This window comes from Bubalus kerabau, chromosome 3 (assembly GCF_029407905.1).
Source record: "Bubalus kerabau isolate K-KA32 ecotype Philippines breed swamp buffalo chromosome 3, PCC_UOA_SB_1v2, whole genome shotgun sequence".
Lineage (NCBI taxonomy): Eukaryota > Metazoa > Chordata > Mammalia > Artiodactyla > Bovidae > Bubalus > Bubalus kerabau.
Genome location: NC_073626.1, coordinates 58,166,431 through 58,181,610, shown reverse-complemented (window position 1 = coordinate 58,181,610; position 15,180 = coordinate 58,166,431). Strand labels below are relative to the sequence as shown.

The window sequence follows — 15,180 nt, the reverse complement described above, 5'->3', positions numbered from 1 at the left end:
GGAAGCCTGGCATGCTTATGTTCATGGGGTCCCAAAGAGTTGGAAACGACTCAGCGACTGAACAGCAACAGTTATAGATTTCATTTGTCCCACTTTCCAGACTGACATGAGACTGGTCTTGGTAGTAGATACAGAATCTGCATCTGTGCTCTGGCCTCCACAAACGTGTCTGTGTATCTTTTGTATACTCTTGTGTATCCTTCGAAGGGTGAGTTCTTTTGGGTACTTAAGAGCAATGTTGAGGGGACTTTCCTGGTGGTCCAGTGGTTAGGACTCTGTGCTTTCATTGCAGGGGGTATGAGTTCCATCCCTGGTCGAGTAACTGGAATCCTGCATACTGCAGCTTGGCAGAAAAAATTTTTTTAATTTTTATTAAATAAGAAAACTTGAGAGATGTGACCACTAAATATAACCTGATCCTAGACTGAATCCTGGAGCAGGAAAGAAGTTTTTTTAAAAAAAGACAGAGTTTCCCTGGTGGTCCAGTGGTAAAGAATCCACCTTGCAATTTGGGGGACACAGGTTCAATTCCTGGTCTGGGAAGAGCCCACATGGCACAGGGCAACCAAACCTGTGTGCCATAACTGCTGAGCCTGCATGCTAAAGCCCTCGAACCACAACTGCTGAAGCCTGTGTACCCTAGAACCTGAACCCCACAGCAAGAGAAGCCCCCACAGTGAGAAGTCTGCACACCACAACTGGAGGGTATCCCCTGCTTGCTGCAACCAGAGAAAGCCCATGCACAGCAATGGAGATCCAGCACAACCAAAGGTAAAAATTAACTAATTACTTTTTAAAAAAGATGAATACTTACATGATTCAAATAAATCTTTATATATACAAGTGTGTACATGAGTTGAAAATTTTCAGATATATGAAGTAGTGTAAATAAACTAAGTCCCACAGTGTTTTCTTTGTGTTAGAATTAAATCACATTACTCTTGAGAAGATAAGCTTTTAAACTTTAATGTGTCACTTTGGTACAGGGCTTCCCTGGTGGCTCAGAGGTTAAAGTGTCTGCCTGCAATGCAGGAGACCCAGGTTTGATCCCTGGGTTGGGAAGATACCCTGGAGAAGGAAATTGCAACCCACTCCAGTATTCCTGCCTGAAGAATCCCATGGAGAAAGGAGCCTGGTAGGCTACAGTCCATGGGGTCCAAAAGAGTTGGACACAACTGAGCGGCTTCACTTTCTTTCACTTTCACTTTGATACACAGTTCATCAAAGATTTCCTAAACTTCTACTAATATTATTGATGAAATAAATGAAACCAGGTTGGAAAGCTCAAGTTGTTCTTGTTGTTCAGTCCCCTGTGACCCGTTGGACTGCAGCACGCCAGGCCTCCCTGTCCCTCACCATCTCCCAGAGTTTGCCCAAGTTCACGTTCATTGCACTGGTGATGTGGTGGAGCCATCCCTCCTCTGACGCCCTCTTTTCTTCCTGCCCTCAATCTTTCCCAGCATTAGGGACTTTTCCAATGAGTCGTCTCTTCACATCAGATGACCAAAATACTGGAGCTTCAGCATCAGTCCTTCCAGTGAGTATTCAGGGTTGATCTCCCTTAAGATGGACTGGTTTGATCTCTTTGCATCCAAGGGATTTTCAGAAGTCTTCTCTAGCACCACAGTTCAAAGACATCAATTCTTCGGCACTCTGCCTTTTTTATGGTCCAGCTCTCACAACTGTACGTGACCACTGGGAAGACCATAGCCTTGACTATACAGACCTTTGTTGGCAGAGTAATAGCTCTGCTTTTCAACACACTGTCTAGGTTTCTCATTGCTTTCCTGCCAAGAAGCAATCGTCTTCTGGTTTCATAGCTGCAGTCACTGTCAGCTGTGATTTTGGAGCCCAAGAAGAGGAAATCTGTCACTACTTCCACCTTTCCCCTTCTGTTTACCATGCAGTAGCTCAAGTTATGCATCTGTTTATCTTATAAATACTTTTAATGTCTTATCTGTACTGAGAATTTTGTATTGCTTTTTTATTGAGAGATACACATGTAGAATGTGCAACTCATAAGTGTACAGCTCAGCAAATTCTTACTGGATGTAAATTCTCAGTATACATCCATGTAACAACCATCCGAATTAAGACGTAGAAATTTCCAGCAGCCCAGAACGCTGCTATGTGCCTCCACCCGTATTAATCTCTCTTCAAAAGCTAACCATTATTCTTACTGCTATCACCTTGGAATAGTTTTCCTTGTTCTTGAATGTTGTAGAAATTGCTTCATACAGTGAATTCTTTTGTGTCTGGTTTGTTTTGCTCAGTGTTATGTCCTAGGGGTTCATCTCTGGTTCTCTGCAGCTATAGTTCACTATTTTTCTTTGCTTCATAAACTACTATGTCATTCAATACATATTGAATGAATATGCCACAATTTGTCTATCCAGATTTATTTTAAAACAATTTTCTGTCACGTGGTGCTACCAAAAAATGGGAAAAAAGAAAAATCATTCCTTTCTCTGAATCTAGCGATTTTAAGATTTTCCCCCAAAATATCCTGTTTTTTTGGCAGCCTCAGCATAGTTCATCCTCAAATGCATATCCTAGAAAGGGCTGCTGTATCGTCAGGACCCAGGCAGGAGGGAGGAGTGGTAGCAGTAGATCTTCAGGTGTGTAGCCTCAGGCGTATGTCACCTCTCCTTCCCACCGCCGTCACTGTGCCAGCAGAGAGCTGAATCTTCCTGACGTTCCCCAGAACATCACCCTGATCATTACATTCATGACATCTTCCTGCAGAGACCGAGGAACAGGAAGGGCAGGTACCTCAGATGCATTAAAAAGTTGAGTATGTTCCAGGAGGTCGAAAATAACTCCTGATCTTGGTAGCATGTATCCTATCAGCTAAGATCTAGGAAATAGAAACTTTTGTTTGAAATGCAGGAGGTGTTTCAGACAAAATGGATGGGCCACCACAGGCTGGTGCTGGATTAAGAGACTTTCATGTCTAGTGTTGAGATCTCTAAGAGAGTCTGTAGGGGAGCCCTTGAGGAGAGCCACAGGAGCCGAAGATGAGAGGGGCTGCCTTCTTTACCACTTCCAGTCTCCCACCAGCACTTCTCATTGGCAGAACCTGAAAAGAAATTAGATGGCAAGGGCTTCCAGGAAATATAGTCTACAGATTCCAGTCCTAGCGTCACAGAGCAGAATAGAGGAAGGTAGGCTTGGCCTGAGAAGTAACAGGTAAACAATGGCACAGCCGTCGGCTCAAGGCTCCTCCAAAGTAAGATTGCCCTCTGTGTTACTAGGAATATGCCAGTAGCATATCCTTCAGGTTTGGGTTGAAATCTTTGAAGTTTGAGGCCTTATTCCAATAATGTTGAAAGCTGGCACCATCCCTGAACTCTCTAGCACCTTAAGGCTTGCTGACTTTCTGAACTTCTAGCTCCTAAAGCTGCATTGGTCAGATACACATGAGGGGAAGGAAAGGCCCAGAGGTCAGACACACTTTCCTTTCTTTGCCCTCTCTGAGGTCAGTGGGCACATTACAAAAATCCAGCCTTACATGGAACTTCCTAGGTAGTCCAGTGGCTAAGACTCTGCACTCCCAATGCAGGGGGCCTGGGTTCGATCCCTGGTCAGGGAACTAAATCCTGCATGCCATAACTAAGATCCAGCACAGCCACAGAAATTAATTTAAAAAAGTAAATGCCTTACAAATATAAGAAGGAGTCTTTTAATATAATTACTTTGTGTTTCTCAGAGATGGAAACCAAAAAGAGTAATCGAAGACATCTATTTTTCCTTCACTGTTCTGTTTTGAGATCTTTACGTGCAGACATGATGGGGGGAAATAAGACTGAATAAGCAGCTAACGTCTAACCAATACAGAAGGAAGGGCAGGAGACAGAGCCCCAGAAGGAAGGAGCTAGTGAGAAGCCACAAACCCAGAGATTTATTCATGTTCAGGAGGATTACAGTTAGCTTGGGGATTGCTCAGGGAAAACAGAAGTAACCACGTTGAACAGAAATCACTGAACAGACAGAGAACAACAGAAAACATTGAATCACTGAGAGTACACACCAAGGCAGAGTAAAAGCAGCTCAATATGCCTGAAAACGTCTTTGCTCACTGACCCCTGTCATGAAGGCTTTCCAGTCGAAGCCACGCACTTCGTATGTTGAATACGTCAAAGCATGAAATACCACATAACTACAGCGCTGGGCACTCAAACGTGTCCGTCCAAAAGCGGGAATATGTGAGTGAATTTCGAAGGCTATGAGCGTTTTCTTACTTCTCAGGGCAAGGATCTTAACTGATGGAAAAGCTCTAAGCTTTAGAGCCTTAGAACCGTGGCACACATTTCTCCAGAGAAGTAGAGAGCCCAGACATCTCAATCTCATGATTATTTTTCTTCCAACCACAAAGCTGTAGGAAGGAGGATGCAAGGAGAACAAGCAGAGAGGGCCCAGGATGGGGAGGGGAAGCATGTCTCTGCTCAGGGAGGCGGAAAAGGGCAGACCTGTGCACAGGTGGACATTCCGCTAGGCCTCTGCTCCCTGTGTCGACTGGAGAGCGAATCTGGGTATTTTTGACTCTGTACCTTGACAGGACGACGACAGCCCCACTTCTGCCAGCAGCCCAGTTTAGACACGAAACCTCCGCTATATGGTTCTCTCTTGCCTACTCAGAGAGGACTTAAAAATCCCCCTTGAGAACTGCATTTTCTCCTTTTCATTTTCTTTATACAGCTGGAACCTTAAAGAAGTGAGGTTTCGGATCTTCTGGATTGCATTATCCACTGTGCTGGGAGGAAGAGCTGCTCCCAAGCTGGGTGCTGGGAATGACTGGGGCCTCTCCCCAGGTTTCTATGCCCCCCAGTCCCCCTTGCCCAGACTAGCATGGGGGCGGAGGTGGAGGAAACACGGGCTCCTTTGAACAACCGCTGTGCCTGTACCTATAGCCTTATTCACCCTCTTGGATGCTGGTCCCTCCCAGGAGGGCTACTGGGTATTTCCTTGTCTTTCTCTCTCTCTGGAATGAGAGCTTTTCCGAAACAGAACTGGGTATTTTTCATTCCATCTCCTTAGCTCACAGCATACAGGTGTGCACATAGCATGCGCACAATAAATATTTAACAGGTAGATTAAAAATAAACACGCTGAAGATGGCTTAGGAGAAGAAAAATTATTGTTAGCAAAAAAAAAAAAGGTTTTAAAAAGTGAAGTATATATTTAACACAGTGCTAGAAATTTTAAGCAGCACAATATAGCAAGAAAGGGAAATAAAAGGATACAGGTTGGAAGGCAATAAAGAAAACTGCCTCCATTTGTAGATGACATGATTGTCTATGTAGAACATCCCTAGGGGACTATGAAAAACTACTAGAACTAATAAATGAGTTAAGCAAGGCCACAGGATAAAAGAAATCAAAACACAAAAATCAATCATACTTCCATATCCGAGCAATAAAAGCTGAAATTAAAAATATATACCAGTTAGGGATTTCCATGGTGGTCAGTGGTTAAGACTGCATGCTCTCACTTCAGAGGGCCTGGGTTTGACCTCTCGTCAGGGAACTAGGTCCCATATGCCATGACTAAGCGCCTGTATGCTGCAAGGAAGAGCCTGTGTCCAGTAACTGACTCGACACAGCCAAGTATTAATAAAATATATAATATATAAAAATTATATGTTGTAAAAACATATATATATTTTGTATATGTATATATCAGTTACAATTCCCCCCCCAAAATCAAACACTTAGGTATAAATCTAATAAAATATGTAAAGGCTTGTATCAATATAATGAAAACTATAAAATGTTTATGAAAGAAGTAAAAAAAAAATCTAAAAAAACAAAAAGACATAGTATGTTCATGGATTGGAAGAATCAATATAATAAAGATATTGATTCTCCCCAGGTTAATCTATATAAATAAAGATTAAATGCAATTCCTTTAAAAATTCTACCAAGGGTTTTTGTAGACATAGAAAATCTTAATTTAAAATTTATATGGAAAGGAATAGGAACTAGAATATCTATAGCAATTTTGCAAAAGAAAAGTAAAATGGGATGACTCAGTCTACCTGATACTAAGGCTTCCGTATATAGCTACAGTAATCAAGGGCTGTGGTATTGAATAGACATTTTTCCAAAGAAAATATCTGAAAGGCCAACAGTTATTGAAAAGATACTCAGCGTCACTAGTTGTTAGGGAAATGCAAATTAAAATCAAAGTGATGACTTCCCTGGCGCAGTGGTCTGATGCAAAGAAGATCCCACAGGCTTTGGAGCAACGAACCCAACGCACCACAATCAGGCACCACTGAAAACTACCCTGCTCAGTGCAGCTAGAGAAAGCCCGTGTGCAGCCAACAAATAAATAGATAGGTAAATTTAAAACCCATAATACCTAAAAAAAAATAAAGCAACTCCACAATGAGTTAACATACCTGTTAGAATGGCCATCATAACAACCCTAAAAAAAAAAAAAAAAAGAGAGAAAACAATTGCTAAGGAGGATGGAGAAGAGAACCTTTGTGAACTAAGGATTGGATTATAAATGGGTCCTTAGCTGCTATGGAAAACAATATGGAAGGTCCTCAAAAAAATTAAAAATAGAATTACCATTGTTTAGTCACTAAATTGTGTCCAACTCTTTTCGATCCCATTGACTGTAGCCTGCCAGGCTCCTCTGTCCATGGGATTTCCCAAGCTAGAATGCTGGAATGGGTTACCATTTCCTTCTCCAGGTAGTCTTCCTGACCCAGGGATCAAACCCACGTCTCCTGCATTGGCAGGCAGATTCTTTCCCAGAGCTACCATAGAAGCCCAGAATTACCATATGATCCAGCAATTCCATTCATGAGACTATATCTAAGGGAACCAAAAACACTAACTTGAAAATATGTCTGCACCCCCATGTTTATAGCAGTGTTATTTATAGTAGCCAAGACGTGAAAACAATCTAAGTATCCATAGATGGATAAATGAATAAAGAAGTTGTGTTGTATGTAGACAACGGAATATTATTCAGTCATAAAATATGAAGAAATCCTACCACTTGGGACAACACAGATGAACCTTGAGAGCATTATGCTAAGTAAAGCAAGTCAGAGAGAGAAAGACAAACCCTGTATAATCTCACTGATACGTGGAATTTAAAAATAAGCAAACAAAAGAACTCATAGAAAAATAGACCAGACTTGTGGTTACCAGAGGCAAAAGGTGTGAGAAGGGGGAATTGGAGGAAGGTGGTCAAAAGTATAAACCTCCAGCTATACGACAAATAAGTACTAGAGATATTATGCACAGTGTGATGACTATAGCTAACACTTTATACATAAAGGAACGATGTTAAAAGTGAGTCCTAAGAGCTCTCATCTCAAAGAGAACCTTTTTTCCCTTTTTACCTCTCTTTTTATTGTATCTATATGAGATGATGAGTGATAGCTGAACCTATTGTGGTGGTCATTTCACAATATATGCAAATCAAACCATCTGCTCTGTACCTTAAACTTATACAATGATGTATGTCAGTTATTTCTCAGTGAAACTGGGAGAAAAGAGACCGTGGTATTGGCTAAGAGACAAACAAATAGATTACAGAATAGAGAAAGCAGAGATAGCCTGCAGAAGTACAGCCAACTGTTTTCTTTCAAAAAGGTGAGAAAGCAGTTCAGTGGAAGAAAAGAGTCTTTTTAACAAATGGTGCTGGAGTAATTAGACATCCTTAGGCAAATAAAACGAAAACAAGAAAAAAAAAAAGAAAAACAAATCTTGGCATAAGCTCACAACTTTTACCTGACATTAAGGCTTTTTCACTTGATGTTTACTCAAGATGAATCATAGACTTTACAATGTAGAACTATAAAACTTTTAGAAGAAAAAAACAGCAGAAAATCTTCAGAATCTAAGGCTTGGTGAACAGTTCTCAGACATGACAAAAATACCATCCATAAGAGAATAAAAGTGATAGATTTCACAAAATTTTTTTCTCTCTGTGAAAGACCTTCTCAAAAAGGATAAAAAGACAAACTACAGAAAGGAAGAAAAATTTTGCAGGTTACATATTCAATAAAGGACTCATATCTAGAATACAGAAAGAACTCTCACAACTGCACAGTTAAGAACATACTGTCCAATTAGGAAATGGTCAAAATGAAATTAATAAACATTTCATTGAAGACGATATTTGGAAGGAAAATAAGCACATTAAAAGATATTCAGTATCACTGGGCAAATTAAGACCATACTGGGATGTTCTTACATAACTGTCAGAAGAGCTGAAATAAAAAGTAGTGGTTATACAAAATACTGGTAAAGATCCAGAGACAGTGGGTCCCTCATACAGTGTTGATGGGAATGTAAAATGGTACAACCATTTTGAAAATTGTTCAACAGTTTCTTAAAAACTAAACGTATACTTTCCATAGTGGTGGTGGTTTAGTTGCTAAGTCATGTCCAAGTCTTTGCAACCCCATGGACTGTAGCCCTTCAGGCTCCTCAGTCCGTGGGATTTCCCAGGTGAGAATATTGGAGTGGGTAGTCATTTCCTTCTCCAGGGGATCTTCCCAACCCACGGATCAAACCTGTGTCTCCTGCATTGGCAGACAGATCATCACTAAGCCACCTGGGAAGCCCAATAGGACCCAACAATTGCACCAGCGGATATTTATTGTAGAGAAATGAAAAGTTATGTCCTCACAAAAACCTTTATATAATTGTCACAGCGGCTTCATTTGTACTAGTCTAAAACTAGAATACTGCTCAGTCATAAAAAAGAACCAACTCTTGCTGACCTGGCCAGAGGGAGCTCAAGGGTGAAGACCTAGGGTAGTGTATGGTGAGATCCCCAGGAACGTACCTTTGCCACACTTTTGCCCAGCCCTCAGGTCGGCTCAGCTTCATTCTTCACTGTAAGGACAGGCTGGGACAAGGTCTGACATCTCATCCTTCTCATCCTAGTGAGTGGTCAGGCCTGACTCCATGACCTAATTCAGGCCAAAGACAGTTGCTAAGCAAGAGTGGCAGCTTACCTTTCTCTTGGCACTGCTGGCTGGGGTCATGGCACCTTGTAGCTCATGACCTTGGAGAAGCTGGAGAGAAACCATGTTGACTGTATTGTTTGAAACAGTTCATGCCTGGAGGTAGGAGCTACCTCCAGACTCATCATTTGTGTGTGCCAATAGATGATGTCTTCTATTAAAAGAAGTAACAAGGGGCTTCCCTGGTGGCTCAGCGGTAGAATCCACCTGCCAGTGCAGGAGACACAGGTTCATTAGATCCCAGGTCTGGAAAGATTTCACATACAGCAGAGCAACTAAGCCCATCCATCACAGCTATTGAACCTGTCCTCTAAAGCCCAGGAACTGCAACTATTGAGCCCACATGCTGCAGCTACTGAAGCCCACCCACCCTAGAACCTGTGTTTTGCAACAAGAGAAGCCACTGCAATGAAAAGACCACAAACTGCAACAATGGGTAGCCACCCCCCCTCCCCGCCCTCTGAAACTAGAGAAAAGCCTGCACAGCAACGAAAAAGCCAAAAATAAATAAATAAAATTATTATTATTTTTAAAAAGGATACTATAAAGTGTCCTTGGAACAGTTCAAATGACAGCAGGCAACAAAAATGCCTCTGAGAGAGTTGCTGAAACCCTAAAGTCTACAGAAAGAGGGAGTGTGCTAGGGAAGAATTATTCTGTCTTCCCTGAGCCCCATCTTCCATCCTCACAAAAACAGAAGATCCTAAAGAAATCAGATTTCTGCAGGAGCAGTCACCCAGTTTTCTGATCCTGTTTTGTATCAATCTCATTAAGGAATAACCTTCCAGTTCCATCTATGGAGCCAGAATCAGATTCTTTTGATTCTAAAGCTGCTGCTGCTAAGTCACTTCAGTCCTGTACAACTCTGTGTGGCCCCATGGACTGTAGCCCGTCAGGCTCCTCTGTCAATGGGGATTCTCCAGGCAAGAGTACTGGAGTGGGTTGCCCTGCCCTCCTCCAGGGCATCTTCCCGACCCAGGGATCCAACCCGCATCTCTTATGTCTCCTGCTTTGGCAGTCAGGTTCTTTACCACTAGCACCACCTGGGAAGCCCCTTGACTCTAAAGAGAAAGACTCAAAATACAGGTGACCCACAAGCAAGGTGTAATGTTTTCTTTGTTCCTGAGAGCCAGGACTGGGGCATGGCAGGGTGGGTGTCGGTTTCCCACATCCCAGACTTCATGGAGAAGGGACATGAATGCAGTTTTAGCAGCTTCAAGGAAACTGGTCCTTCTTTGTTAGCCTTCATTTCTCTTGGCAGGTGCAAAGGAGGCAGCAGGTTTCAGGGGCCTGGTTATTGTTCCTGTTTCTCTGAAGGGTGAGTGATTGTGTCTTCCCTGGGACAGGTCCATGATCTGATCCTGATTTTTAATGAGAAGAATGAGATGTTGAGGAGGTGGGGCTAGGTTAAGGTATAAGTAACCCATCAATCATCCAAGCTCAAAGTCAGTCACCTTACCCATGGGAAACTTAGTACCGGCTCTGAATTTCACATCATGGTATATTATGTGAGTGCGTGCTAAGGTGCTTGACTCTTTGTGACCCTACGCACCATAGTCTGCCAGGCTCTCAGGTCCATGGGATTCTCCAGGCAAGAATACTGGAATTGGTTGCCATGCCCTCCTCCAGGCAATCTTCCCACCCCAGGGATCCAAGCTGCGTCTCTTCAGTCTATTGCATTGGTAAGCAAGTTCTTTACCACTAGCACCACCTGGGAAAACCCAAGGTATTATAACTAGCTGTATTAGCCAATTTTATCATAAGGCCCAGAGACTTCAACTATTTTGATGGAAAATTACTCCCAAATTCTCATCACAAAGTGACACTTTTTGTGAGATATTTCAAGAATCTTGGCAGGAAGCAAGGACTGCCTCAAGATATCCAAACTAAACACCTTTTCAAATAATTGTGAAGGCAGTGATGTTTAAAAATAAATTACCATAGAAGAGGTGTGGTAGAGTGACTGTGTCTCTCCAAAATCCATTCATGGAAGCTCTGCTCATGCATTCCCTCATGCATTGCCCTTTGCACTTTCCATCTGGCTGTCCCTTAGACGTATCCTTTTTAATAAACCAGTAAATGTGAGTAAAGTGTTTTCCTGAGTTCTGTAAGTCATTCTCAGTTCAGCTCGGTTCAGTTGCTCAGTTGTGTCCGACTCTTTGCAACCCCATGGACTGCAGAACGCCAGGCTTCCCTGTCCATTACCAACTCCCGGAACTTGCTCAAACTCATGTCCATTGAGTCAGTGATGCCATCCAACCACCTCATCCTCTGTCATCCCCTTCTCCTCCTGCCTTCAGTTTTTTCCAGCATCAGGGTCTTTTCCAATGAGTCAGTTCTTCGCATCAGATGGCCAAAGTATTAGAGCTTCAGCTTCAGCATCAGTCCTTCCAATGAATATTCAGGACTGATTTCCTTTAAGATGGACTGGTTGGATCTCCTTGCAATTCTAGTGAATTACTAAAACTGAGGAGGAGGTGGGGAAACCCTTAATTTGTAGCTGATCTGTCAGAATTAGGGGTGGGCCCCCCAGGACTTGCAATTTATATCTGAAATGGGGGTGGTCTTGTGGAATGACTTCATAAACCTGTGGGGTCTGCCCCTAACCATGAGTAGGTAGTGTCCAAACTGGATTGAACTGAACTTTTGGACATCTAGTTGGTGTCAGAACCACCATTGCAGGACTTCCCTGGTGGTACAGTGGGTAAGCATCTGCCTGCCAATGCAGGTGACTTGGGTTTGATCCCCGGTCTGGGAAGATGCCACATGATGCAGAGCAACTAAGTCAGTGGTCCACAGCTACTGAGCCCAAATGCTCCAACTACTGAAGACCACGCACGGACAGCCTGTGCTCTGCAACAAGAGAAGTCACTAAAATGAGAAGCCTGTGCACCACAATGAAGACCCAGCACAACCAGAAATAAAGTAAATAAATAATAATTTAAAAAAGAACCACAATTATAGGTGGCCTTTCCTCTGGCTCCAAAGGGAACCATCCATGGGAATGGAGCCAGTGTGGACAGGCCTGATTGTGTATCTGGTACATATCAGATGCTCAATACCTGTAAAAGAAATGTGGATTTAAAATAAGTATTGGTGGGTCTTCTCTGGTGGTCCCGTGGCTAAGACTTTGCATTCCCAATACAGGGGGCCTGGTGGAGGGACTAGATCCCAAGACTGTGCTGCAACTAGAAGATCCTGCATGTCGCAACTAAGACCTGGTGGAGCCAAATCAATAAATAAAATACTAAAGTAAATAAAATAAGTACTGCTGAAATGCCTTGAAATATGGGACACTCAAGGTATTTTAGTAAAAGTAGTAGGACATTTACCAAACAGTCTCATTTGAAATTATGATCTGTGCCTTTCACTTTGAAGTTAGTCCTATGTGACAGGAGAGGCCTAACTTGCCGATTTCATTCTGAGTTTATAAGATACAAAACCTCTACTTTTTTTTTTTTTAGTGCCATTTCCTTACTTATTTGCAACCCTCTCTGAATCAGACCCCAAAATCCTCATTTGAGCTGCACGGAGATGCATGTGTTAGCCAGAAAGAGAGTGGACTGGCAGGAGGGAGGAAGAGAGGAAAGACACATTGTTCTGATTCTTGATCAGCCATGATTACACAAGTGTGTTCATTTTGTGAAAATCACTGGGCTGTGTACTTCAGATGTGTGCACTTTTCTATATTGACTTGCTACTTAAAAAATAAATGACAATGTTCAAACAAAAAGTTCAAAGGTAATTACTTCTTAGAACTGTGAAGTTTAAGCGATCATATGTGTAGGGCACCTGACAATTCCTAGCATACAGGACACACTTGTCAGATTTATGAGCCAACTCAGCTCATCAGATGAAAGGCCAGGTAAGTATGCAGATGAACTGCGTGGGTGAGGAAAGGATTGCCAGTCCATGACCAAGAGTAGGATGCTGCACGGAGCAAAATGCACAGATCTGTGGTTTGAATTTAGCTTCTCCATCTACCAGGCAGGTTACTTTAGCTCTCTGAGCCTTAGCTTTTCATCTGATTAGTAACTGTCCAACAGTGGCCAGGTTAAATGACATACATAAAGGCCTTGTCCTAGCGCTCGACCTGTGCACACATAGTCATGCTCAGTAAGCGGTAAGCATGATGGTGATTGCTACCAACTCCAAGCGCATACTGCTGCCTGCACAACAGGCCAATAAATTGAGATTCAGCTTGTTGGGGCCAGGAATGGAGACTTTGCGAGCCAGAAGACAGAGAAGATGATAGACTCATGTCCCAGAGAATCATCTTTCCTGGGTTAGAATTCAGACTCCTTTTATACTAAAAGGGGAGAAATTAAAGTCAGATACTTCCTAGTTCCCATCAGCCTCTGTTAATTGCTTCCTCCCTCCAGTCATCCAGTCACAGGAGTGGGCCTGATCCTGTGAGCAAAACAAAGATATTTTAGCTAATTACCTGGGAGGTAGGGTCTCAGAGACCCTCAGAGATGGGCCATTATGTACAATTTAAGCTTATGGAAACATTTCTTTAGTGATTAATTTGTCATAGGGATAAAAGGTTCCTCTCTATTACATGATGAATAGGAAACCTTGTCCAGCCAAGCCCTCACACTACTGCAGTCTACAAAATGAATGTACAGGCAGCTTGAGATACAGATTCTCCAGTGGCCATGAACCCCTAAGCTTTTCTATTTTAAAAAATATTTTATTTATTTATTTGGCTGCATCAGGTCTTTGTTGTGGCCTGTGGGCTTAATTTAATGGCTCCACAGCAGGTGGGTTCTTAGTTCCTCAACCAGGGATCAAACCCATGTCCCCTGCAGAGCAAGCTGGATTCTTAACCACTGGACCACCAGGGAAGTCTCCATCCTAAGCTTTTATTAGCTGAAGCTTTCAACTTTGCTCTGGAAAGTGAAACTTTCCAAGAAAAGCTGTTCACAATCTACCTTCAAGGAAATCATTTGCAGGTCCAGTCGCCATGTCCTCACATTAAGCTTCTTGCTGACAATAACTGTGCCAAGACTGTTGTGCCAAATACAGTCTTCCTGAGTGACCTTAAAAAAATTAAGCTAATGGCAATTTATTGTTTTATGGAAACTCTTTCTGTCTATTCATTGCCAACAAGAGCCAACCCTGGCCTTTCCTACATCTCAGCCTGGACATTTTAGGAAACTCAGTAAGAAATTATATCAGTGCATATTAAAATTGTGCTTGGCTATATTGTGAATTTCAGGAGGTAAAGTCATATAACTAAGTTTCTATGGAAACATGATGTTAAGTGTATACTGACATACACAGTATTAATTGCCACCACTTGCTCAGGCCCTGTTATAAGACACATGATGGTAGGCATATCCACATGTTATGCCCATAACAAATTGCCCATAGCAATTTCCAGGATTTATTTAACACTGCCGGGAGAAATATCAATAACCTCAGATATGCAGATACCACCACCCTTATGGCAGAAAGTTAAGAGGAACTAAAAAGCCTCTTGATGAAAGTGAAAGAGGAGAGTGAAAAAGTTGGCTTAAAGTTCAACATTCAGAAAACGAAGATCATGGCATCTGGTCCACCACTTCATGGGAAATAGATGGGGAAACAGTGGAAACAGTGTCAGACTATTTTTTGGGCTCCAAAATCACTGCAGATGGTGACTGCAGCCATGAAATTAAAAGACGCTTACTCCTTGGAAGGAAAGTTATGACCAAGCTAGATAGCATATTGAAAAGCAGAGACATTACTTTTCCAACAAAGGTCCATCTAGTCAAGGCTATGGTTTTTCCAGTGGTCATGTATGGATGTGAGAGTTGGACTGTGAAGAAAGCTGAGTGCTTAAGAATTGATGCTTTTGAACTGTGGTGTTGGAGAAGACTCTTGAGAGTCCCTTGGACTGCAAGTGGATCCAACCAGTCCATTCTGAAGGAGATCAGCCCTTGGATTTCTTTGGAAGGAATGATGCTAAAGCTGAAACTCCAGTACTTTGGCCAGCTCATGTGAAGAGTTGACTCATTGGAAAAGACTCTGATGCTGGGAGGAATTGGGGGCAGTAGGAGAAGGGGACAACAGAGGATGAGATGGCTGGATGGCATCACTGACTCGATGGACATGAGTCTGAGTGAACTCCAGGAGTTGGTGATGGACAGGGAGGCCTGGCGTTCTGTGATTCATAGGGTCGCAAAGAGTTGGACACG

General features: G+C 42.5%; 1 long non-coding RNA gene across 1 annotated transcript; it reads left to right on the top strand.

Moving 5' to 3' along the window:
* Positions 1-341: 341 nt before the first annotated feature.
* On the top strand, positions 342-10,715 carry LOC129646130 (uncharacterized). Its single transcript, XR_008711719.1, has 4 exons — positions 342-771; positions 1,461-1,537; positions 10,260-10,316; positions 10,556-10,715. It is a non-coding gene; the product is annotated as an uncharacterized LOC129646130 (long non-coding RNA).
* Positions 10,716-15,180: the final 4,465 nt, after the last annotated feature.